At 40.3% G+C, this 26,914-nt stretch overlaps 1 protein-coding gene across 6 annotated transcripts in view; it reads right to left on the bottom strand.

The window, feature by feature from the left end:
- Positions 1-26,914, bottom strand: part of znf536 (zinc finger protein 536) — a 234,145-nt gene that overhangs the window by 161,167 nt on the left and 46,064 nt on the right. For 5 of the 6 annotated variants that reach the window (XM_035952001.2, XM_055009035.1, XM_023278425.3 and 2 more), the window contains one exon: positions 26,271-26,373. The gene's annotated coding sequence lies outside the window, so the exon portion shown is untranslated. Of the gene's footprint in view, positions 1-26,257; positions 26,374-26,914 lie in introns of all 6 variants that reach the window. The other variant, XM_035952004.2, reaches the window with a different exon arrangement.

Below are 26,914 nucleotides of genomic sequence, written 5' to 3'. Positions count from 1 at the left end.
TGCAGAACAATTTTGTTACATAGGTGTTTGTCTTTGGGAAATGTTGATGTCTGATCCTATTTGCATTCATAAATGAAATAGGGCCAAGTTGTACGTATGGATAGAAAACAAGTAACATGTTGTTGCCTTTCAGATTAAATTAGAATTAAAATAGTACCTTCACAAAACCACTTTTTGATGGTTGTGAAAATATATACACTAAGAGGAGACAAGACTTTACTCTGCCAAGAGAAAAAGCTGCACTGTATTAAATGCTTGGTGATATCATCATGATGAGAAACACATATGAAAAAAACATTCTTATTTTCCCTGTGGATTCAAGTGAGAAAGAATGGATCTGCAGAATCATTTTATTCTAAAAGGAAGCCACAAGCCTGAGCCACACTGACTGTTGAGGTTTAGTGTGTGTGCTGCTTCAACGAGCTGCGCTCATTTGTTTTCACATGTGAATGCACTACAACTACCTTAAACCTAGTTTCTGACCTTGCAGACCAAAGTATACGAGCAGGTGGAAAATGTGTGTCTTGACTAAAGTGTTTCTTTTAATAGGAGTTGCTGGGAATGCAGAAATAGTGTCACTTGTGAAGGCTGAGGTCAACAGTCTGCTATATATATATATATATATATATATATATTTTATATATATATATATATTTTTATTTTTATATATATATATATATATATATATATATATATATATATATATATATATATATATATATATATAATATATATTTTATATATATATATATATATTTATTTTTTTATTTATTTATATATATATATATATATATATATATATATATATATATATATATATATATATATATATATATATATAATATGGATTGTTTTTTTTTATTGTCACTGAAGTTCATATTTTGCAGTTCAAGTTTGCATCCCAGCTAACATCCAATGTTAAAACACAGGTCTCTCTTGGTGAAACACTGTTAATCTTCCTGGTTCACTCCATTCCTTCCTTCTTATTTCCTTCTTGCGACTATTTCTTACTCCTTGCCTCTCCTTCCTCTACTTTGTCTCCATCCAGCACTGCCTCAGTCTCCTGCTTACCTCCTCCATATGGAGGTGAGAGGCTATAAGGGGATAAAGTGAGGTGTAGACACTTCTTTAGTCTGGCAGAGGCCAAACAGATCGAAGACAGAGAGCACCTGGCTGCTGGGTAAACCGCGAGCTAAGAACCTCTGTCCGCTCCATCCTTTCTTATCATCTTTCCTTCTCGTATTTACCATCACTGCTTCTCTTCTGCTTTTGATTTTACACATGTACCATTTCTCTCAATTAATCAGATGTCCGGTTGGCGTTTTCTTTACTATTAAAGATAGAAAGCAGCAACAAGGCCCTACAAAATTCCAGATATAACACTGTGGAAAGGAAACATAATAAAAAAAGGGAGAAATTGCTGTAAAATAATCTCTATCTAAAATGTAAGTGGTTTGCTAACTGTTAAATGGCATAATTTACACACCCCACACATGCTTACACACAAATACACTCCCAAGTGCTCTCCAGCCCAACAGGCAGGGATAGTAGCCATTCACCAGAGCTCCATCGATCGTACCTGGATCCCCCAAACTCTGGACTGTGTCATTCAAACCTTTTCAATTTTTAATCACCAGCTCCAACATCAGAACAAGTCCCTGTACTGTCAAATACACACAACCAAACACACACACTCAAGAAAAGAATGCAAATGCCACTAACTCACACACACACACACACACACACACACACACACACACACACACACACACACACACACACACACACACACATATACATACACCTACAAATTCACACAATACAGTGTACACTATTACCACCCACAGCACTTCAAACACTCTCATCCCTCCATCCCTGCACACACAAGTACGTGGACACACACATCTCCCTCCATCACAGACAAATGATACAGATGCGCATAAGCTACAAAGCATATTTCTGCAGACAACAATTTAAAGCCAAGGATTATTCTCTCAATGCCAGCTGACAAATAATATTAAGATCTACATGCATGCTGAGACTGTGTGCTTCTGTGACTGTGTGTGAGTGTGAGAAAGAGAGGGAGGCATATTAAACCATGTGTTATCATCTGGCCCCGTCTTGTGCCCAGGCCCAGACTGTAGCCAGTTTTGACCTTGGGCTCCGCCATATTCATTACATCATTAAGTTACCTCTTCATTAACTTTTCATTGTTTATGGAGGAGGCATTGGAAAGAGAATAGATGGAGGTGAGGTGGTGGTGGGGGCTCTTCATCAAAAAGCCTTATCCATGGCTGGGCATCTGGGCCCTGCCTGCCTGACTGTTCTTTTCCAGCAGTGTTTGGCGAACGTATTCTGGAGATTGGACGAGAGGTTTTGTGGAAGGTTGCTTGTTGATTTACCAAACTAAAAGAAACAGAAATATATGTACTGTGGGACTTTTGTCCATGATTTTTCGCTTGTGAAAATAAGCACTTAAAATTAAAAAGTAACCACAGTGACTATTTATGATCCGCTATCATACAACATCATCTATCCCTCTATGTGAGATCTAATTGTGAACATATTTGTGAGGGCTGGCCTTGTAGCCACCAGGCGCTGTTGTGCTTCCACACCACTCTTGCTTTCTGTCATTAGCGATGCATCACCCCGACAGCAGACACAGATTGTGTTCAAAAAAAAAAAAAAAAAAAACGGTCCTTGCCAGCCACCACCATGTACTATTGCAGGCGATTTCTAAATGGCAACACAGGATTACTCACTCATTCTACACTCTTTTAAACAGTCCTGTCTGGCCAGACTCCACTGCTTCTCTTCAATAATATGAGTGAATATCACTTAGTGTAACTAATTTTTTTAAGTCTTATTAAGTCACAGGGTTTCACAAAGAGAGTCCGGAAGGAGAAAAGGAGATATTTACATGTTTCTTATTGTGAGCTCAGATGAAAAGTGTAATTCTCTGTTTTTTTTTTTTTGTTTTTTTTTTTGTTTTTTTTTTTATGAGCTGAGGTCCAATCATGGTTTTGTGCAAGTCTGCAGGTAATAATAAACGATAAAATTATGATCCTGATACTCTGAGTACCAAGTTGACTCTAAAAATCACATACTAATTACTGAACCTTAATTCATTACAGGAAATTAATCGTGTTTCCCTTGTTCTCCTTGTGCCTGTATGAGTTTTCTTCTATAGTCCAAAAATCTGCAACTTATGTTAATTGGTGACTTGCTTGTAGGTGTGAATGTGGGTTGTCTGTCTGAATGCACCTGCCCTGTGGTTGACTGGCAACCTTTCCAGCCCTAACGGGAAAGGCAGGTATAGCTAATGGATGGAATTCTACCAATTTTAAGGAAAAAAGGCATACAGAAAATGCAAACAAAGCTGGGAATTATTTCCTAGTATTTTTATTTTATTTTATTTTATTGAGGCCAATCAGTGCACTGCTTTTCTTTGAAAGGTTCAATAAATCATCAACACATTTCTACATGAATTTCTAATGTAAGACGGGTATTTGCTACCACTTGAAATGTGCCTTTTAAAATATCCCCATGTCAGATAACAGATTGTTAGCTGATAGTGGCTAGATGGACTTTATAAAAGAAGAGGATATAACCACTGGTTCGTGGACTGTCATTCTGAAGCTTCAGGTTTGGTAGTTTGGCCATTGCCACCTTGTTTTTGTGGAGCCAGAAGTGACCATATTATGGCATGAGGGTGGAGGTGGTGTGGAACAAGGGGTACATGTGACTGACAACTTACTACAGTATAGTTGTGCATAGTATCCTTGGGTTCTCAGTGACAATCTACACTCTAAACTGCTTGATTATTGATTTAACTCTGAATAGAACTATCATTTTCAAAATGAACATCATACTGTATTGAAGAATATTAGAAACTATAAATTAAGACCATCAATTCAGTATCAAAATGTTTACTGAGGTAATGATTCAAGCGAGAAGTTGGTTGATGATTGGGTCTTCTACAAAATCAAACTTCTTTGTTAGCCAGTGGAGTCGCTCCCCGTTGGCCACTAGCCTGATGCAGGTTAAGGCACTTCTGCATTAGCTTTTATTTCCATCCTAAAGGTTTCAATTAAAGTTCACTTCTTTTACTTTTATAAAGTCCATGCTGCCCCCCCTCTTTCTGTCTGGCTGTTGTAGCCTTGTGTTTTCACACATGCACTGCATTCCTGAAATTTTGTAGATATTATTCTTTGTGGAGCTGTGTATGAGAACACAGATGATCAAATTAGTTGGTCCAGACATTAAACAGACTTTACCCTGCCAGCTCCCTAGCACAAAGTCTGTGTAATGTCCGACTGGGCTCATGTGTGAACGGAGCAGGTCATTGTCTGGAGAATTCACAGCAAGCGAGTGGGTGTGTTGATCATGTTTCATGCAACTGACGTGAAACCAGGAGGATACAAACATCTGACAACAAATAAAAAAGGTAATTTACTCAAAGATAACAAAAATGTCTAACTTGAGATATAAGACAAATTTGTGTTTGGGAATGGCGCAACAAAGGATGGAGCTGCAAGACATGCAGTTGTTTGTGACTAAATTCTAAACCGGCTACTTAACCACTGTGTATTTGGAACCAAGGCAAAGGTGAACAGTAAACAAAAAGCACTCAAAAGGAAGTGCCATGAGGTCATTTATTGCAAAGGCTGGAGTGAAAACAATCACAAAACATGGCTCTATTTTACCGTTGTCACTTGATGAGCCATGTGACTTTGGTTGGGAACATGCAGCCGATCTCCACTTAAAGAGGCCTGGAGACGCTTTCAGCTTAAGTTTCCCAGAGCAGTGCAATACCATTGGATTGCTCATAAATAGCATGCAAAGTCAAACACATTTCACATGTAGTGTCTATACATTTGAAATTTTTTGTCATTTATGGCATTTATGTTAGTCATATCCAATCTCATGTTACCAGGCTGTCTTGAGATGCCATACAGCAAACAAGTCTATGCAAGATTATATCTGACCCTTGCCTTTGTAATTTGTCAGTTAGCCAGGACATGGTAATCCTAACAGCTTCAGTAAAAAAACAAAAAAACTAAAAACAAAACTGGACTTGCTATTTTTGGTTCCTGAAGACCAGCCATTTGCAAAAATGAGGGACCTGTTCATCACGTTGGACAAGAACTTTGACAAGCAAGAATGGCTTCCTTGGGTTGCTGGAACAATGGCAGTTCGAGGAACAGGTGGAAAAGACGCAGGAAATGTCTTTCTGGTGGGCTCTTCGTGCATGGAGTGTAGCTGCTTTGTACTCTTTTCTGCTCAATTGTTTTTTTTATGAGTTCTTTCACTGATATCCGGTTACAACCAAAGCTGTATAAAAACAGTTGTTTCATATTAGTCAGTAGTCTCATTTCCCATCTTCTGTGTGTTGCAAACAAAACACTGTAATTTCTACAGTATATTTCTAGTGCCATGTTCTGTCTTCTGTATGCTCTACACAGGTGTCAGCAGTCACCTAAACTGAGCTTGTCTATTAATGAGAATGTGCCTAACACAGACATTCTCCAATTGTGTGAAAGGCCAACTTCTGGCATTGTCCAGACCTGAATATTATCAGGCCTTATCTTTCTCTCTGTGTTACATATAATTTAAAACGATACATGGTGTACACTTTTAATTTAGCTTCACATCAAATTGTATTTTTACACTCACACCCTAAAACAATCTCTTTAGATTCTCCAGCTTTAGACTTCTTCTTTTACATGAGTTTGCTATAATTTGTAAATCTAAGACAGAGGTGGAGACCCAAGATGTGTAGTCCCTAACATCCACAGACTGATGTGCAATTTGTAACTTGAACTGAAATTAAATTGATAGTTGAGAGAGTAGGATACTCCCTCTACAAAATCCAATCATTATGGTAAACAACAGCAAAGGACACAAAACCTTACACAGTAGATAATAAGGGAAGAAGCAAGGAAAAAATTAGACCTTGTCCTCCACTCCACCAGAGCCTCAGCTATGAAATTACATAAACCATGTTTCCGGCACTGTACATGCCTATGAGAGAGTGAGAGAAAAAAACAGAGGATGATTGCAACAGCAACATGTACATGTAGGGATACCACATTCCTGTTCAGTTGATGTAATTTTGCAGGACTTGTTTTCCAGCAAGTGACACTGCTGAAAAAAAAGTAGCGTGCCAGTCCACCAGGTTTTGAGTATGGTTTATTGTGGCAGCAAATGAGAAGTGGAATACTCGGTGCTCACACCTGAGGTTTGAAAATATTTTGCCTCTCGTTCAAACCATTTCCCCCCCATATATGCAAATACAGATGTGATAGAATCAGAAAGGGGGGGTACCTGAATACCTGAATTTAAACCGACAAATTATTATTATTATTATTATTATTATTATTATTATTATTATTATTATTATTATTATTATTATTATTATTATCATCAGGATTGCCTAAATTTTAGGATCCAAAATTGTTGCGCAGAACTGTACATACAAGGTACTTCTCCCAACAGCAGCATGAAAGGAGGAAGTGAGGCAGAGCATCAGAGAGAATGTGAGTTGTGAGATGTTTTTTGTCTATTTGACAGGTAACATCCAACCTGTTTTCTTCTCTGTCTCAGAGACAGTTGTGTCTGCCTCAAAGCATTACTGTCAAGGTGATCTATGATTAAACCACCTTAACCCTCCTTCTCCATGTAGCCTTGTGGCCATTTCGAAACCAGTTTTGAATTCTAGAGACACATATTTTACACTTGCTTTTGCTATAAATCCAGTAATAAAAAAAGTACAAAATCAAGGATGATTATCATTCATTCTAAGTATAAAGAAACTGTCATAATGAGATTCTTGCTTTCGTGTACACTCCTGTATTGCCCTCTTCAGCCTTCTATTGCTGCTTTGCTGCTCCCCTAACGACACCCTGGCACTACAGTGTAAGCATTTCATTATTTGGTCATTGACTCTGTTCTAACGTGCAAGTTGGCAAAATTTGCTAATCAGCTTATCTCATTGTATCTATTATTTGTCCTCTCTCTTTCTCATCAGTTAACAGACATTCAAGAAGTGTTTTTTTTTTTTTTTTTTCATTTTAGCTCACTTTTTAAATGGAACTGTCACAATTGTTGCTAATTCCATAGTTAACTTGATGACTGGCCAAAATACAACTTGCCTTTGGGTATAGGCAGTCCGTACTCTGCAAAACAATAAAAGCATCACCTTTTTGTGGCCAGTTTCATCAGGTCAGTCTCGGGGGTCACAGTCTTGCAATTAATATTTTGTTATAGCACAAAAAGTTTAAGCTTGTCAGCTAAATGGTTTTCAACCAGGGCCTTCAGTCTTTCAATCAAGCAGGTCATGAAAAACAGGCTAGGCAAAATTGCTTTTGGAAGCCTTTAACTGTTTTGTTTGATCTATCTGACACTGAAAAGATCTGTTGTAAGCAACATTTAGATAGACTAGATCAGTGCCCATTCAGAGGCTCACATTATAACTTGACACTGCACTCCCTCGGGTCCATAGGAATACATCCGCCAAATCTGAAGAGGATCGGATGTACGGTTGTCGAGATACACAATGAACAGACACACACACACACACATACACACACACACACAGACACACACACACAGAGAGAGAGAGAGAGAGAGAGATAGATCTTAGTGTCAAATCAGACTCAGTGACAGAAAGACCCAATACTGAAGGATTGATTAGGTCCCCAAATAATCTTGAGTTTGACATCCTTATAATTGAGGCCTATAAAGAAAATACAGCACATTTGTGAGACCATCTCTCAAACAAATGATTAATGTGCGGAAATGATCAAAAGGAGTTGCTTTCTGAAATAATAAGTAAGTCTGGTTGAGTTTTTCAGAGATGACGTTTGTAAATTTCATTATCATATGATTGTACATCTGAGTTTTCTGTATATTCGGCTGTGGTTTCCTAGTTTAGCGTGATGCACGGCACAGCAGTAACTGACTCCAAGTGATTTAACTCAACTTTGCAAATGCAACCAGCATTCAAAACATTTCAAAACAGATGTAGATGGTTATTACAACTGGAAATATGAGTTGTGTATAAAATACAGAGGTGATGACTTGGATGAATAGCGTTAATGCTAACGCTGTGTACAGTGTGTCGTCATTAGACCACACACAGACCTCACACGCACCCACAGCAATCAGAGTGCAGCCTTTGCTATCTGACAGAGAGCACCACTTGGGAAATGAGGCACCGTGTGTGTGTGTGTGTGTGTGTGTGTGTGTGTGTGAGTGTGTGTGTTGTGCACATGTGTGTGAGGGAGAGAAAGACCTCAGAGCCCTAGGGATAGTGTGTCACATAAGCTCCATCACAAGGCTGCTTTATTGAGCCTGGCATGGGTCAGACCCCTACTGTCATCTTCAAATATGCCTGCCACCTGCTCACACACACACACGGGTACACACATGAACACTGCACTCACATACATGCTCACACATCCAGATCTGTACGCGCTCACCATACACAACACACTCATGCATACACAAACCAGCACACATGGCTTGAAAAGAATTCATCTGGTGTTTTGTGGTAATTGCAACAAAAACACCAAATCTGGACGTGTCACGTTCATTTCCCAAGACCCCAGAGTGGAGGGCTAATTTCAAACAGCCTCCCCCTCTCACTCCACAGACTTCTGTCCTTTTTCTTTTTTTCTGCATCCTCTCATTTCAGGGGGAAAAAAAGGGCAGATTTTTTTTTTTTTTTTTTTTTTTAACACAATGGCCATTTTCGCAGACGGTTATTTGCTCAAGAGATATTAAACTGACTCAAATTCTTTATTTCTTTATCTGGTTAACGTGCATATCACTCATAAATTATCAGTGATAAAATGTGCAACTTTTGTGTAAATGCACTTGCCCTACACTCTTCATTACCACAAAATGAGCTCATGTGAGTAACAGTGAGTGTGTGTACGTGAGCATCTAGTATGGACAAGCTTTTTTTTTCATTTTTTTTTTCCTCAAAGCACAAGTACGGTTGTGTGCATGGCTGCATGAATCGGTGTGTGCATGCGCCTGTTTTATGTGACGGTGCTCGTCTGCTTGTACAGATCTTGTGTGTTTGTGTGTGCGTGTGTGGTTGTGTGTGTGTGTGTGTTCCCTGATGGAGATAAGTCTGAGTGGTTAGGAGGGAACAGATGTCAGCTGGTGTCGGCTGCCAGGAAGATTGAACAAAGCCAATCACATTGCCTTCTTGTCCAAAACGCATGGCAGAGGGAGACCTGCATCTAACAACAATTTGTGGCATTAACTCTGAGCATGCCACCCTGCCTGCAACTCTCATCTCACACACACACGCATACACACACACACACACACACACACACTCATCAGTACACACACCACCATCATCCTGTTTGGAATAAATATGGTAAACAAATGGTGAAGATATAAAAGATTGCAGGGGGAACTAACAAAATGGCGTCTGTAATATGATCTGCCCTTGTTGCCACAGTAGCTTAATCATTCATAAGCCTGTACAGTGGGAGAACTCGCAGGCATTACTGAATCTCTACCTGTTTCAGAGGTCTGAATGCTGTAAAGTGTGCATTGTTTTGTTTAGTTTTTTTTCCCTTCATCTCCAGCAGTATAAGCTCATCAAAAAGGCATTTGAATCTTAACTGACTCACTGCTTCAAATAACTAATGTTCTTTTCTTTCCTCATCCTTTAGCATCCCTCTGTCTCTTTTTCAATTGCTACCACTTGTTCTTCCTCCATCGCACACAATCATATTAGCAGTAAGTTCTTTCATGCACCAGGATAAAAGTGTAAAAGCTAATTTGGGAGGAAAACAGTGAGATCTTAATTCTTTTGGAAGAAGAGAGTGAGTCGTGCAGAAAAGCATATTTACCGTGTATCCTAAACAATAGGGAGTAGTGAGAGAGAGATTAACGTACCCACACATGCACCCATACAGACACAAAAAATGTAAAAATATCTCCACTACGATGTAAATAAAGACATATGTCAAAAATGTCCACTACGATTGTATTTGAGAAACTGCGTGTGACGAGTTCCTTTTTCTCTCAAGCAATAGTTTGATCTCAATAATAGCCAGAGCTTCTGTTTTGACGAGCAGTACAGTCGTCCCAGTAGGGAAGGCGGAGAGAAACACATATCCCTGTTGGGCGGCACATTCAAGGGCTGAGATGTTACAGCTGGTCCGATGGGCAGAGGGTTAAAACGGATAGTTCTGGGACCAAGATGTCCCATTTGGGCTAAATGCACACAAGTCCAAAACTGACTGAACCAGCTCTAAAGTCAAGTGGGCTGCATCTGATCCTGTCCAGCTTGTTCGGCCAGACTTCATCAAATTCTTCCATCTTTGCAGGGACAGCTGAAACAGCAAAATGGCAAAGCAGACACTTCGAGGCAACTGAGAAGTATCCACTTATATGTGTGTGTGTGTGTGTGTGTGTGTGTGTGTGTGTGTGTGTGTGTGTGTTTGTGTGTGCGTGCAGTAGTCACCATGGCATCTTAGCCTTGACTGACAGATCCTTAGAGATTGTCTGTTACAAATCTGTTGACCCTTGACCTCCCCACTGAGTTGTAAAAACCACTCTCCATTTCCCTTAAGACGTTAACAGCCTGCCCAAATGGTGTGTGTATGCGCATTTGCTTATGCCTTTGTGTGTGCATGGCTTGTTTGTGTGTGTGTGCGGTGTAACCCTGAGGTTAAAGAGCAATCTGCAGCCAATTAAGCGCTTCACTAGGAGGGCCCTGCTTCCATGAATGAGAGGAATGCTCTGCGAGCTTAAGAAAGAGGGACTTGACTGAGCGCTTTGAAAGGAGCGTGTGTGTGTGTGTGTGTGTGTGTGTGTGTGTGTGTGCGTGTGCGAGTGTGTGTGTGATAGTGTGGTGTCATGACTGCGACGTTTACAGTGCAGGTTTGTGTGCTGGTAACAATTAAGTGTCAGGGAGCTAATGTAAGAGTTTAAAAGTTCACCACTTACAGAAGAGTAATTCTGAGCAGGGTAGAGAGGTTGAATGCAGAATGCATGACCAAAAATTTATAGCCTGTTGAAGCAGTTACAGACTCCCAAACCTCTAAAGAACAACAGGTATGGGAGGTTTAAAATTCACTAAATACTCGTGTGTTGATTTGTTTTCTCTAAATTACATGTGGGGGGGGGGAGATGTGCATTCCAATGATAATTAAAAGAGTGTTTGCATTCTGTCACTTGGTTTTTAGTTAGATCTTATGGTCTTGATTAATGTGGATTACAGTTTGTGATGCTCTGAGTGGATCGGACTGAAGAGTTCATGCACAGTTTGACATGCTTTGTGCTAAAAAAAAATGGTTTCATCAGCAGTTATTTGTAACAATCATTCTTTTTTCTTTTTTTTCTTTTTTTTTTTTTTTACCAAAACAGACATGGATCATGTGTATTTATTCAAACTAATCGAAAAGTGGATGGAAGACAGTGAGGGACAGGATGTGTAAGGATCGAGGAGAGTGAAGGGTGGAGGGAGGCATGAAGGAGTGTATGGTCAATGTCCGTCCCGATCTCCTTCACCTCCCCCCACCTGCACCTCCTCCGAGCAGCTCCGGCCATCCATCAGTGGGCGAGCAGAGAGGATCAGAGCCCAGAGTAATGAGCCGTAAGCCCCCTTACACGTGTTGATGCGCCACTAAATAAGATCCATTTACCTAGACTACCACCACTGCACCACTGGAGGAGTCGCCCTCCATCAGGCCTCAGACACACACCTCTTTGTCAGACAAACTTGTGCAAACTGTCTGTTTCTGTGTGTGAGCTCACTTCCGCTTCTCTCTCGTTAGCGGCGTTTATCTGTCCGCTTGTGTGTGTCTTAGTGATAGACTATCTGTGTGTATGCGCTGGTAGTGTGTGAGTGTGTATACATTAATGCGTGATTGTGATGATGATGATGATGTGTGCGTGTGTGTGTGTGTGTGTGTGTGTGTGTGTGTGTGTGTGTGTGTGTGCCTGTGGGCAGGGAGGACAGTAGAGTGATCCAGTTACTCAAGACAGACAGAAGCAATTGTTCTCCAGTTACAGAGTTTTCTCTGAGACTTGAGGGCATCACTGTCGAGTGTTGAGGCCATCAGGGAAGTCTCGCTTTAGACGATTACACTTGATCTGCCTGGTGTGTGTGTGTTCGTGTGTGTGTCATGGCACGGAGACCACAGTGTGACCTCCACTGCTCTAGATAGGCTACAGTGAGGGTCGCACATTTCCTTTATCAGGAATTGTATTTTATTTTTTTCACTATTCAAAACCATGAAGAAAAGTTGTCACAGCTGCTTTTCAGTTTCAACTAGGATTATAGCAGATAGATAAAGAAACTGCAGTCCAACATAATAAGGGCCTGATGAAGTGAAGCCATTAGCTAATATTTAAAATATCAAACTGTCTATCCACTTAAAACTTTCGAAAAAAAAAAAAAAAAACATCCTCAACACAAAACATCACAATCCAGAAACTTAAAAGGTGACAGACAAGGTCTGTATTCAGGCCTCTATGTGAAAACCACCCACATTATGGGGGGAAACACTGGTGACACACAGCATCCCAAAACAAAGGAGAGGGATGTAGCGAGAGAAAGGCAGGAAAGGAAAGAAAACCAGAACAAATGTTCAAATCATAGTAAAAGGTAGACATAAAAAGTGAGACAAAGAGAGAGAAAGCTACAGGAAGAAAGAAAACAGACAGAAAAGGAGACAGATTAGTGAACAAGGCTTTAGTAGCGCTGTTGGGGTGAAAGAGAATGCCACTAATAATGAGATGTCTATTTTACCCACCAGCTCTCTGTCTCTCTCACTGCTATGCCTGTTTTCCTCTGCCCCCCATTATCAGTGCACTTGAACCCGGGGATAACAATGAGTTCACAGAGATTGAGAAGTGCCGAGGCCTTAATTGTATGTATTTAGTCACGCAAACAGAGGCAATGGCCTGAGAACGCCTAGTTAGCCAATGACATCATTTAGCCACACAGCCACTTTAACTCAATGGGGCTGCTGTGGCATACAGCTCTCTGACACTTTACGCTACCCCTGCTACCATTTCTCTGTGTCTCTATCTGCCTTTCACCATGGGAAGATTCTGTAAAATGCTACTCTGCACAATATCTTCGACATCATTATCTTTTGTTGTCTGTTTTCTTTCTCTTTCATTCACAAGGTCATTCTACATATGACCATTTTCATATCTAGTTTGTGTTTGATTTTAAACTTTAATCTTATGTGTTCAGTGCACATTTAACAAATAATACAATACAATCGGTTGAATATAAATACTTAACATTGAAAAATTGTGTGTGTGTTTCTGGTTGTTTTCTTTTGGCACACACTACATTTTTTTTTAGGTTGAAATGTTATTAATTAGTCTGATGATTGTGACAGTCTCCTTGATTAATTTAAATATTCGTTCAAAACATTTTTTAAAAAATGTTGTGTTGGTCTTGTTCATTGTGTGAAAATTGTTTATTCAAACACTAAAATTTGCTTGTAAAACTTTCCAAGAGAGGAGAATAATAGTTTTAAATTGCTTGCTTTGTACAGAGCACACAGTCCAAAACAAAATTAAAATCAATACACAATGATAGAAAAAAAAAAAATCAGCTCTCACTTTTGAGGGACTGGAACCAGTGATTGTTTGGCATTTCTTGCTTCATAAACATTCAAAAAATTGATTTTTTTAATTATTAAAAACTGTTGATTAACATTCTGTCAATCAGCTAAACAGTTTATTAACTAACAGTTTCAAATTCATTTGTGCAAAAGCAGATTGTCTTTCGGATTTTTATATGTCATTTGACTGCCTTTACATGTTTGGATTTTTAAAGCAGCATCTGTAAACAAGGGCAGAGTGGAAATGACCTCTTGCTCTGTGCTTGTGTGTTTGGATGACTGTGTGTGTGTGTGTGTGTGTGTGTGTGTGTGTGTGTGTGTGTGTGTGTGTGTGTGTGTATTTGTTTGCATGCATACTTTTGTCAATCAATGGTGGTTGCTGGCAGTCACAAAGATGATGATGGCACTGAGATGTTAGTGTGCCTGACTTGCTCGGCACAAAGAAGGGTATGTGTGTGCATGTGTGTGTGTGTGTGTGTGTCTGTGTGTGTGCGTGTGTGTGTGTCTGAGTGTGTGTCTGTGTGTGTGTGCGTGTGTGTGTGTGCATGTCTGTGTGAGTGTGTGTGTAGAATGGAGGGGTGCTTCTCAAGCAGGGATGTCAGCACTTGAAAAATCAATCACCATCTGGGCTCATTTCATACAAAGGACAGAGGGAGGGGAAGAAAACTCACAAACACACACACACACACACACATACTTCTTGCATCTTTCATTTCATGCAAAGACAACAGAGGGCAAAACTGTACGGCAGCTCGGTGCCCCTCTTGTCTCCTGCCTTTCTGTTTTAAGTGAACACTTAACTCCTTGCCTGGATCCTGCTGGTATAAAAGCAGGTGCAATTTTCTCCTCTGCCCCGCACCTCCGCCTGGCCATTTTCAAATCAGAGGTTGCAGTGGTTGTAGCGAACAGCAAGTGTACCACTGACGAGGGAAAGGGTCGAACATCGAGGGGTGTTTTCAGTGGAAAGTACTGGCCACATTGAGGCCTATCTAAGCCATTAGGGCAGTGCTATGTGAACACACTGCATCAGAGCTGGTGTGCAAGGTCACCCAAAGCAAACAGGGATAAGAGGTAAGAAAAGCAAAGATTCATCTGCTTGAGTTAGCACCTCAGGTCAGTGGGTTTACCTCGTATTCACCAAAGCACGGTCCTCATTTACAGATGCTGCTCTGGCTGGCTTTGAAAAGCAGTTTTCAGCTTCACATTGGGAACCTTTATATGAGAAGAGTGAATGTTTTACACAAACAAGAATTTTAAAGTGTACACAAAAAAGCGTCAGAGGTTGAAAGCATGTGTGTGCATGTGCATGAGTGTGACATGATTTTTGCTGCGGCGCTGCCTCCTTTCAGTTGCACAGCTGTGTGAGAAATACCAGTGGCAGAGGCTGCTGATGCAGCGAAAGCATTTAATACTCGACAAACAGTTATCTAAGCCCATGTCCAATAGCTAGACACCACTGTAATGTGACCTACATACTAAGTGAATAAGAATTTTTTTGTATGTCGGTTGGGGTGCGGTGGGAGTATGGGGTGGGGGTTTAGGAGTGGATGCGAACAGAACTCATTCAAATGTCAGTAATAAGGTGGCAAAATATTCCTTTTTGCTCGCCTTTTGCCTCCTTCACTTCCACTCTTTTTCTCCTTCCAGAGCAATAGAAAAAGTAGAGTATAATGTAACAGAACATATTGTGCCCTCCTAGACATTGAACTCTCCTTCCTTTGTTCATTTCTACCCTCTGGAAAGAGGACTCACACTCTTTTTTCAAAGAAGAATTACTGAAATGGTGGGAAGAGCGGTCCCATATTTTGCTTTTAATTTTTTTTTTCATTGGTATAAACACGGTCTAAGATTTTGACTCAGGACTATGGCAGAAAAGTGTTTTCATGGACAGAATTTGGACATACTACATATGAATCTATTTTGAATCATCATTATGAATAGAGCTGAATGATTTAAATTAAAGATGATGATTTGGTATTTAAAAAATAAATAAATAAAATGAAAAAAACATCTTTTCTAGCATTGATGTTTGTCTTTCTGTTCTGCTTATGAAACCTCACCGTGTAGCACTGCTTTGATTTTCTTACTACTTTGGTGGCTTAAGGGCACTGCTGCAGTCAATTCTGGATTTAAAGCCCATTATGCTGAATCTGAAGCAGAATTGAACAGATTCACTTCAGAATAATTTTTGATGGGTCTGGTCCCTGTCTCAGCTTAAAAATTGATGAATGAATAAAAAGCACAAACACACACACACTAACACTCAAACACACAGTCAATCTGCCTGGCCACGTCAACAGAGCAGGTGTCCTTAGTAATGCACCACTGCGCACTTGGATCTCTGCATCTCAGAACAGAGGGGAAAGAGGGAGGAGGGAAAAGCAGAGAAAGAAATAAAGGACAGTTAGAGGAAAGAAAAGAAAAAGGTCTTTTTTTCCCCAAAAGTTAGAAATGTGTCTTTTTTCTGACTAAAGGGGACACAAGTGTCAGTGGTAATGGTAATATTTTTTCTATTTTTGTTTATTTGTAAGTTTGCTAGCTGCTGGAATTTGAAGGAATGATGAGGATCTGTCACCAAACCAGAGGTAACCGAAGCTATGCGCGTCTGTCTGCCTCCGACTTGATTGTCACAACACACCAGTGAAACTTGTTTGAATGAACCTAATTTCTTTGCTCAAGAACAGCAGACTCCTACACTCGTTATTTTGGGGATGATCAAAAACGCTGAGATGATATCAGAAAGACAGGCCGCGAGCCCAACTGAGGAGAAACTAAGCAGAAAAAGATGTACTTAGTAAAGACCATGCCTTTGCTCCCCGCTGAGTTTCAGCTACATGGTACATAAATAACCATTATGAATCACACTGTTTGGTCTCACCCTGCCGTTTCTCAAACAAGATCCAGTTTCCATTTAGCCGCAGTGGCGATGAGCAAACCTCCTGCAATGTTTGAAGAATGCAACAAAATAAAATAAGTTATGTGTTTATTTAGGGTTTTAATTTGCTAAAATGTACCCAGAAAATTCTGGGAATTTTATCCAGTTTGGAGAATCACATGTTTTAGCTGCTTGGTGTTTACATTTCAACTCAGCTACCTAATAGGCTCGTGTCTAGTCTAAACCTACAAGAGGCCAGAGGGCGAACTAGCAACAAAACAGCCACGCAGCTCAGCTGAAAAGACAAACTTCTATTCAAATAAGACCATTGGTTTGCACAAGAGATGAAGTCTGAGAGTTCAATTATTAAAAAGAATAAGACTCTGACAATGTGAAAGTTTGCCGAGGTCACATTTGATAACAATGGCATGGAAATATCCAGTATGCAGAGTGAGAATGCTCACTTACATGCAGTGTCACAGGTGCATGTCTGCGTTGAAGCTTGTTGCTTTTCCTCTTCTGCACCAGTTCAGAGACAAAGTCTCCTCAGCCCCTGTGGCCTGAGAGATTACCCTACACAAACTTTATCAAGTGGCAAATCTATCCTTAGACCACACATTTTAAACCTTGTAGCAAAAATCAGGCCTCCATTCAGGGACTCTCCTTTGTAGAACTTAAATACATCCCAATGTGTCCATCAACAAAGGCCTCTATCCTTCCTCCTCACTCTCTGTGACACTTTAAGTTTAGGATTGTTCAGTGGGCCTGTGGGTGGGTTTTTCATTCTTTCCCATTCTTCCTTTATTTTGCTCCTTCTTTAGAGCATTAGGGCGACCAGCCATTGAACTACAACCGCTACTATAAAAATTAATCAGGATTAAAATGACCTCACACACAAAATTAAAGTTCCCCAATGTACACAATAAGGGCCTGTATCTTTTTTAAGACATTCTCAGCTTCCTTGGGAACAGGATTGTTTCTTGACAAAGTGGTCTCTACTCAACAATGAGCACCTTTCAGACGCACACAGGGACTGCCTTTAGAGCTGCAGAGGGAGACGGATTTCACATATCAATCAAAAGAGGGAGGGGGGGAAGCTCGTTTGGTGAGAGTGGTCCTTCAGAAACCATGAACACATTTGAATGGGTTATAAGCATTTCTCTCTTACTACTATTCATAATAACAGAGGACACAGGAGTCGTGTAGAGGGAGGGGATTCCTCTTAACACCTTTTTTTGCCGCCTTGTCTTTCCCTGTATGGAGACTGAAGCATGGTTCCTCAGCATAGCCCTGAAATAATAAGACTGTAATGTATGCATTCATGTTCTTAAGTTTGTACATGTGAGAGCTGGTATCTGTTTGTGTGTGTGTGGTGTGTGTGTATGTGTGTGTAGGGGAAGAGAAGGCGGGTGCACTTGGCCACTGCCACCCACTGCGCTAGCCATGCACACCATCGCTGCTAATCACGTTGAAAATGAATAAGGTGCCAGAACAGTAATTCTCAACTGTATTAAAGCACCTCAACCCAGATATGAGGTACATAACAAATTAAATAGATTGTAGTATTCTATTAAAGTCTAAAGTAGTAGTGTTTTTGACAGCTAAGTTTATAGGCGCTCGCTGCATGTTTCACCCTTTTTACCTTTGAAGCCTGGGGTATTCAGATCATCTCTAACTCACAGTTCACAGAACACAGAAAGTGTAAAGCTGACTGAAAGCTACAGCTATAGACAGCAAGATACCAAACTGTAAAAATTTAAAACAATATCAGAAGGCTATTTTACATGTGTACCTCAGCAATAAAAACAATTATGTTCTAATATATATTACTATGGCTACTGTGGCTTAAAGTCAGTTTACTGTATAAGTTGCATCATCAACAGAAAACATGTACAACAAACCAGAGACCACTCTACTGCTTCTCAGCGATACTAAAGCAGCATGTTTTTAAAATAACTGCTGATTCAAACACCCTCTACAGCCAGTTCATCAAAGCTTTTATTTATTTTCCAGAGTAACACTTACATATGAATGTGCAGTACAGTATGGTATAAAAAATATGTTTTTTTTTTTTTTTTTAATTCAATAACTTATTTCTCTTTGATGGATTGCCACAGTGCCTTCATGCATCTACATGAGAGGGGAAACCTGGGAGGTTACCCCACACTTGTTCAACGGCTTGTGAATTACATCATTTCTCTTTGCTTAGACCTCACTCTGACATTAAAGTAGATCTCAGTGTAACTGGAAAAAAAAAGTATTAGTATTCATGTGGTGCATGTGTGCTATTTTTAAATAGGGGTGCTGTGAAAGTGTGGAATTGGGGACAAGGCAGCCTTGCACCGGGCCGTGACACAGACTTATGTTAAACCTAATTAGATCATGATAATAGCTTTAGGGCCCCAGTGATCAATGCTAGAGGTCTGTGGAGATGAACTTTCCTTAAGTTTCATGCTGCGTTCATGCTGGTTGTACTCATTTTTTTTTTTTTTTGCCACACACACATGCACGCACACACGCGTGCACACACACACACACACACACACACACACACACACACACAGAGTCATGTTTCCATCACTCCTGAGGATATTACATTGACTTGCCCCAACCTTAACCTAAACTTAACCTTATCCTCACCTAAAACCAAGTTTCCACCCTTAGATTAAATGATTTAGGTAAAAAAAAAGCCTGGTCCTTGCAATGTGACTATATAAACAGATTTTTGTCCCCACAACACACATGCACACACACTCACACACACTCTCACACATAGCCGAGTGGTTTGAAGACACTGTGTTCTCGAGTGGCATTATTTTAAATCTGTGTTTGCATATCCTCTGTCTGTTTCCCAATCAATTATAGCCAGTGCATCATGTATAGTGTAAATCTGTCAACATATATATACAGTTCAGTGGATATATATGGTGATTGTTGGACTAATTAAAGTTTGAAATAGACTGCATCCGTTCTACAATCACCACCACTGTGATGGGTGTGATTCCTTAGCATCGGAGATTCATGAAGCCTCTTTGACATCACCGTGAATCATCCAAGCCTCTCCTATAATGCAATGCACTCCTAATGTGTCCAAATCCCAAAAAAAGCACTTCCTGATTGTGAGCTGCTTTCAATCAGCAACCCTATGGAGGAGTCTAGTTTACAGCTTACAGACAGCTCGGATCACTCTCACTGAAGACAAACAGGATTCCTTATGCCTCCATTACTAACTAATGTAATTTGTGTAATGTAATATTTTAACATGTCTGCGTCTACCGACATGCTAGCTAGCTTGTGATTAGTCTTGATACTGGATGCTGTGGGAATCCCTGTACACATCAGCTAAGGCCGTATCAGTTGATGAATCTTAACACCCCACCCCCCCACCCCCCCTTCTGTCTAAGTACTTCTGCCTATCCTAACTCAGGAAGGGGTGCAGGCAGTATATTCCGGAAAAAACACAGATGCTGGCTGTCCAAACAACAGTGGATGAAATTTGCTTGTATTATGCTTGTGTTTTGCACACCGTAATTACCTACAGACATGATTTAGTTTGAAATCTGGCCTTTTGAAAGCTCACCCACCCATTTAATTTCACTACTTTTAACTGTTCAGATTCGTATACACTCACTGAAGTCCTGTAAATTTGTGCTTGATCAAGACGCACAAACTATTTGAATTTTCTCTTCACAATATAGTGCCACACCCTCAGGTCAGGTCTGGGGTTTCAGAGAAAATTAGATGATGCCAACTTGTCTTTTTAAACTTCTGCCATTACTCAATTTTGTATAATTGCTATACCAGTGTTTAAACCCTTTAAACCAAATAGGCTTTAATGTGATATTTTGATCAAATTCCGCATGATCTAAGGGCAGTTTCAGAGATTCATTTTATTCTGACAAGGTTACACATCCAGGGAAACCCAATAAACAAAATACTTAAAGGGATCGTCATTATTAAAAAACTCAATATTAAGTCTAGCATTGACAGAAGAGATTACTGTGTTAAAAAGTTTGTTAACCACAAGTCTGTGGCTCTGCCTTTGTTAGCTTGTTTATTTTGGCTTCCATTGGGCTAGGTAGGTTACATAAACAGGAGTAGCATCAAGATTTCTCACTGGGGCTGTTTGTGGTGTCTAAGGACATTGATTCCTTTATTCTGGATACAACTATACCTGAAGAGACTCTGGGCAAGGATCTCAATGGTGCATCTAGGCAAAATGACAACACTGCGGATTTACCTAGTCTGTTGGTACCATGACCCAGACTTGGTTACGCTTGACAGACATAATTTTTAACACCATTGACAAATTGATTTTAATTTTGCTCTAGTGTACAGTGGCATATGATTCTATGGGTGAACATGCATTTTTGGAAAAACCTGTACTGCATGGATGGATGTTTGTTCTGCCCTCTGGTCTCAACACTCAGGCTTCATCGCCCTTTATTCATTACTATTTGCCAGAGGTCAAGTTCAGTTATAATCTGTCACACTGTGGATATTAAACATGTAGCATATGCGGGATGTCCGTGGAGCGAAATGAATCTTCTTACTGACTACACCAGCAGCACATGTACAGCATGACATTTGTGCAAAACAATTATCATTTTGCAAAATCATTTTGGGATTATGTCTCTGATTTCTGTAACTACCGCAGTGCTATGAGACTTTACGTTTTTCAACGAGTTTATGTAATATGGGTAAGTTGACAGCTACAGACTACAGTAGACGCTGTAAGTGATAAAGTTACTAAGCAACAGACAGCTAATAATGGCAATGAAATGCCTATGGGGTGATTATGAAGTGGAATCCTTGTTTGGTATAAAGTGGCAAAGTAGTCATTTCTTTTTTAGCAGTAATTTAGCTTTAATTTTTGGCACTTTATGACCCAGTTCTGTGTAAGAGGGCCACGCATACCTTGAGCAAAAAATAGAAGACTGGTCTATTTTTGCATTTGCGTCGTACATTGCTGCTCTCATGCCACTGGTGTTGCCAGTATCACAGATTTTAGTGGAAGCCTGGTGTAGCAGCAGCAACTCTGCCAACCGTCCACATACATTACACTTTCAGTGTCACCACGTGATTAGCACTGGGGTAGTTTGTTATTTTAGTGGCGGTGCCGGGGAACCTTCTGATATGGCGTTCTAGTGCTGCCTAGCACTGAAACGATGAGTGGTATTTCAAAACTGCCATATCTGTTCAAATGTGATTGATATAATTATTTAAAAGTGGTGAAATAGCACATGGTCAATTGTGTGTTTGTTTTATATGCTGTAGTTGTGGTTAGAAAGGAGTTCATCATATGGGAAATGGACAGAGAATGAATAATTTACTAAATGGCCAAACTAGACCGCAGACATATCTGTCTTTTAATAAAACAAGCTGTCTAGACAAAGGTGCGCTGGATGATAAAACGACCCCTTAAAATCCTCTAACAAATAAAAGGATACCATGATTTAGAATGCAAACTCCCTGGAAGAAAGAGGCATCCTTTGGCTTGGTGCTGAATGGTGAGGTGTTAAGCTTTCCATGGCGACATCTATCTCTCGCCACCACCTTGAGGGCATCTTTTAAGCAGAGGAATTTAGACATTACATGGCATTAACCTCATTAGAAAACACTCTTTAGCTGCTCCAAGATAAAATTGATTTACAGCTGCCATTTCCACCACTGCTCTCGATCAATGGTTAAACTATCCCTTTTATGGCCCTGTGCACACTCTGCTCTTTTCTCCAGTTTTCTTTAACTGCTCTTTAATTTCATTCCTCTCTCCACTCTTGTCCTTGTGCCAGGTATGTAGTCACAGAGTGGAAGAGAGCTTGTCTATATTCCCCAATGGTCAAATGTGAGACTTTTTGAAGGTGGATAAACACAATGGAATCACTGGCAGATTCCTCGAACCAATTAAGCGCAATGTTGCTGTCTTAGTATTTTCTAGATGCAAGTGTCAGCTAATTTTGCATGGATGGTCTTAAGTGAGGTTATATCTTCACAAAACATTGCAATGTATTATTATTTATTTTCTGAGGTGCTGTATTTTAGAAATGAGATAATACTAGGCAGCTGCAGATGCATGACAACGTTTATGGGATTATGGTTTTCATTGATCTTGCAGAAATGACAAGTTATGTTTTAAGCATTTAAAATGCGAGGAGGGGGCGCCATTTTGAGAGGTCATCGAGCGTGCTCAGCCATTTTGAAAAGGTCACAAGTTGAGGTTTCTAAACATGCCATCAGAACAAGTGTAGCATAAGGTATGCCTGACTAGTAATGGTTTGAGTTTCAGTGTTCTATAATGTCTATGTTTCCAATGTGAGGCGCAGTTTCATGACTATACATACTATTTCTCATGCCACTACATGGTCAGCATCATATGATATACACTTTGTCACTCATGTTTGATTTGAGTAGTTCTGGGGAATAACTTCAAATTTGTCCTATTTTTCACTTCATTGTCTTTGTTGCCAGTGTTTTTCACTGTAAAAGATGGTGTAAAGGAAAAGGGAGACTGGTATTTCGCTTCCAAAGCATGTTGCAATTTTGAAACTGACTTATTTTATAGCCTTTCAGGCCATGTTGTATTCATGTGCTTACTTAGAGATAATCATTTTCCAAATAGTTTTACGTAATGTATAACTGTGTGCTGCTACCCACAGTACAACAATGAATCTGTCTGTAAATTGTTTTAAAAGTGTGTCATTCTTTGGCCTTTGTGTGGTGTCATAGTTTCAATGTGACTACTCAGAGGGGATACTTTTGTGATTTTCTAAGAAAGTTGCTTGCAATGAGAAATAGTCATTTGGGGGTAAATTAAAAAAAAAAAGCCATATTATTTTATCAAGGCATTGTGTGCAAAGAGACACAAGTATCATGAAAATTCTGCAAATAAATTGCTTGTCAGGAGACAGACAGGTTACATGACACATTTTCTTTCCAAACGGCTAAAATGTAGTGGCCTCCTGGTAACACTATGACTGATATGGGTTGAATGTGTGTGTGCTTCATTTCTGTTGCGTTATTTGGTAGAGCTGCTAACCAGAATTTTCAGGAGCTGCAATAGAAACAGCGCCAGTGACTCATTGTTATAAAGCTGGTATACACTCTCTAACTTATAATTTTGAAAGACAAATGTTAAAATTTTGTTCTTGAGTTTGTTTTGACCTGGTAAGGGATACAGAGACTTAGAGCATTTCAAAATTTCAAAGGTGTCCATTACCCTTACAAAAATGGTTTATTGTGACCTTTCAGTTGTGGACTGATTGGATTTTGGGTGTGTATTTCCAAATACAACAGTCACAATTCAGAAGGCAAAAGATCGGATTAGATGGAGAGAAATGATCGCCTACGCTGAATGACGTGGCACTTGATTGATTTCCAAATTAAAAAATAGCCAGGGACTGAAGTGGTTAAATTAGGCTTAGAATGTTGGAGGTGTTACTGGATTGAAATGCGTTTCTTGGAATTTGGCCCACCAGTGAACTTAAGCTTAACAGTGAGCCTTGTAAGCATAGGCACCTGGAATCCCTGGAAGGTCAGTGCTCCATTCTTCTCATGAATCATGTATGCTGCACTCGTATTTCATTCAGCTTCACTTGGTTTCATTCATTTTTTTTTTGTGATAGTGCACTTTATGATACCATAAAATAGTAAATGTAAGCCGTAGTAAAATTGTAATGTAGCAGCTAAATATGAAATCCACAGAGCATTTCTCAATCATATGTGTTGAAGAATATTGAGAGACGTAGTTGAAAGAGCCACAAAAAAGCCACCAAGTGGACTTTAAGTTAAATTTTTTGTAAGCAGTTTGTAGCGATTGGGCAATTTGACTAATTAAGGGAGTTTTTGGAGGAAGATTAGGGAGTTTAGATACACGGTACTCTGCAAAGCACATTCATGAGAAAACAAGGGCCACTTTGGCTGTTTCGACATGAAGCCAGCGGGTAAGACTGTGTATAGCTCAGCCAAACAGAAAATCCACAATCCATGTCTGTGTGGCCAAATGTCAATATATGCACGCCCACCTCTGACAGCTCAGGTTTATGTGGACGTTTAAGCAAATCACGCAATGCTGTATTTCTTTGACAAATCAATATGACCACCATTTCAGCTTTCCTTTCTTTCCTCCCTCCTTCTTGTGCTCGCTCCTTTCCCGTCTCCCTCTGTCTGCTAGAATGGATCCGCATGGATGGAATGATATCAGATGGAGTGATACGCCCTGCAACCTCCTTCCTACCCTCCTTTCACTACACATTTGACACATAAATAAAATATGTGGCCTTTTTGTTTCGATTCACCATGGTGTTAGTTCTGAGAAGGAATATGGTGCACGGGGCTCACATGGAGCTGTTGGTAGACAAGAGGGAGCTGAGAGTCGGCTGGTTGCCATCACTCACTGTTCACAGGCACTCTACAAAATCCCCTGAACTTTCCGACATACGCATTTGTTAGAGTGACGCAGTCAGATTCTAAAGAATGGCATTCGAAAAATAATGTGAGTGTTAAATTATTCATGCATTTTTTGCCATAATGCCTGATTTTACAATGACACACAGCTGCAGACACATTCACACCCAGACACGCATGCACACACACACACACACACACACACACATATATGTATATATCCTCCCACTCACATCTGAATTATTGCAGATCCATTTACTGTCGGCTTCCAAAATTGGGAAAGGAAAGCATGAGAGAAGGTGACGTGAGAAGAGTTCACTAACTTTGTCATGCTACTGCATTGAGATGCCAAACCAGCCTCGCAGTCAGTCCTCACTTTAATATCAACTGAAATAAATCTCTACCAAGGCTACATGTATTCGGCCTGCTATTAACAGATGAATGCAACTTGTTCATCCGCACCTTGGCTAGATATTCCCAATATGATGGCAAAGGCAATTCCACAGTTGGACAAGAAATAGCTGCTAGGTGAACTAACCTTGCATCCTTGGAGCATGCCAGAGTGTCAGGCCACACAGGCCTGCTGGGTTTCCATTTCAGTCACAGACAATGATGTGGAGGTTTCAAAGCTTCTCTGTGTATTCTCCTAGGCTTGACATACATTTTTTTCCCCCACTTTCCTCCCTGTATCTGAAGCTTTCAGACATAGGTCAAGTCACAGACACATGCATATTAATATTACATAATCTAGGCCATGAACAATACACAGCTACTGGTCTGGACAGCAGGGAGAGGACTGACCAAGGTGGTGAGACACGGTCAGCTTGGACTTAAAGATAGAGTAACCCTACTATACCGGATAACTAATTGGATTAAATCTGAATTATCTGTTGATATGCTCATGCGGTCCCTCTGTATGTCCACTCCCAGCCAACTGCTGTGTGTGTGTGTGTGTGTGTGTGTGTGTGTGTGTGTGTGTGTGTGTGTGTGTGTGTGTGTGTGTGTGTGTGTGTGTGTGAATGAATACCTGTGAATATGTGCGTATATGTCACGTTTTCATAACATGGTGACCGTCATCAATACCCCACAAAGTGTGTGAATAACATTCTGCATTGGCTCAGACATTTTTCCTCTTCACCCCATCTTTTTGCTCTCTTTTCACCCTCTATCTTCCTTCCTGCCCGCTGCACTTGAGTTTCACCCATTCATGCAACACTTCTGTGACTAATAAATACCCAAATGAGTCCACGGTTATTCCCACTATCTTACTCGCCACTCAAATTTGCCCCCCACCCAACTTTCCCCCTTCCCTTTCCTCCCACCCTCCCACACTTCCTCTTCCCTGAAAGCCCTGAGTCACCTCAGACAGTCACCTCAGACGGTGGGTGGGGGTGGCTTCTTAGACAGCGTGACAGTGTGCTTAGCCCCGTTAAGCCAGCTTCAGCTCCGCTTCTGGTCGGCACTGATCAGGGATCCCTGGGAGAGAGAGAGAGAGAGAGAGAGAGAGAGAGAGAGGGAGAAGATAAGGAAAATGCTGAGTTCACTGCCACCACTGCCCCCCCTCCCTTCTCTCTCTGCTTCTAGCATCCCCTCCTCAGGAAGGGGTTTCCCCCCTGGAAAGAGGAGGGGAAGGTGAATCGACTGATGCACTGCTGACTGTGCTGCAATAACCTCTGACTACCTCCAGCTCTGTGTTCATTCAACTCCTCCTGTTAGTCCATTTTTCTTCACCCTGCTCTGTAAACCCTTAAACATTTAATTTTTTTTCTACGTTTCATAATTTTCACCAATAATACATAGGAATATATCATGCCAGAACCAAACATCCAAGTTGTTTTTTTGTTTAAAATAAAAATACTGAATTTACCATTTTAAAGTTTTGAAAAGGATTTACGTTATTGATTGAACATAACAACCAATGCAATGACATGGCTCATACATGGTGCATTACATCATCCCACAAATAGAAAATACTCGATCAGTAAATTGCAGATTCCCTTGTGTATAAAATAACAAT

Source organism: Amphiprion ocellaris, chromosome 1 (assembly GCF_022539595.1).
Source record: "Amphiprion ocellaris isolate individual 3 ecotype Okinawa chromosome 1, ASM2253959v1, whole genome shotgun sequence".
NCBI lineage: Eukaryota > Metazoa > Chordata > Actinopteri > Pomacentridae > Amphiprion > Amphiprion ocellaris.
The sequence above is the reverse complement of the archived record's forward strand: the minus strand, read 5'-3'. Positions and strand labels throughout refer to the sequence as shown.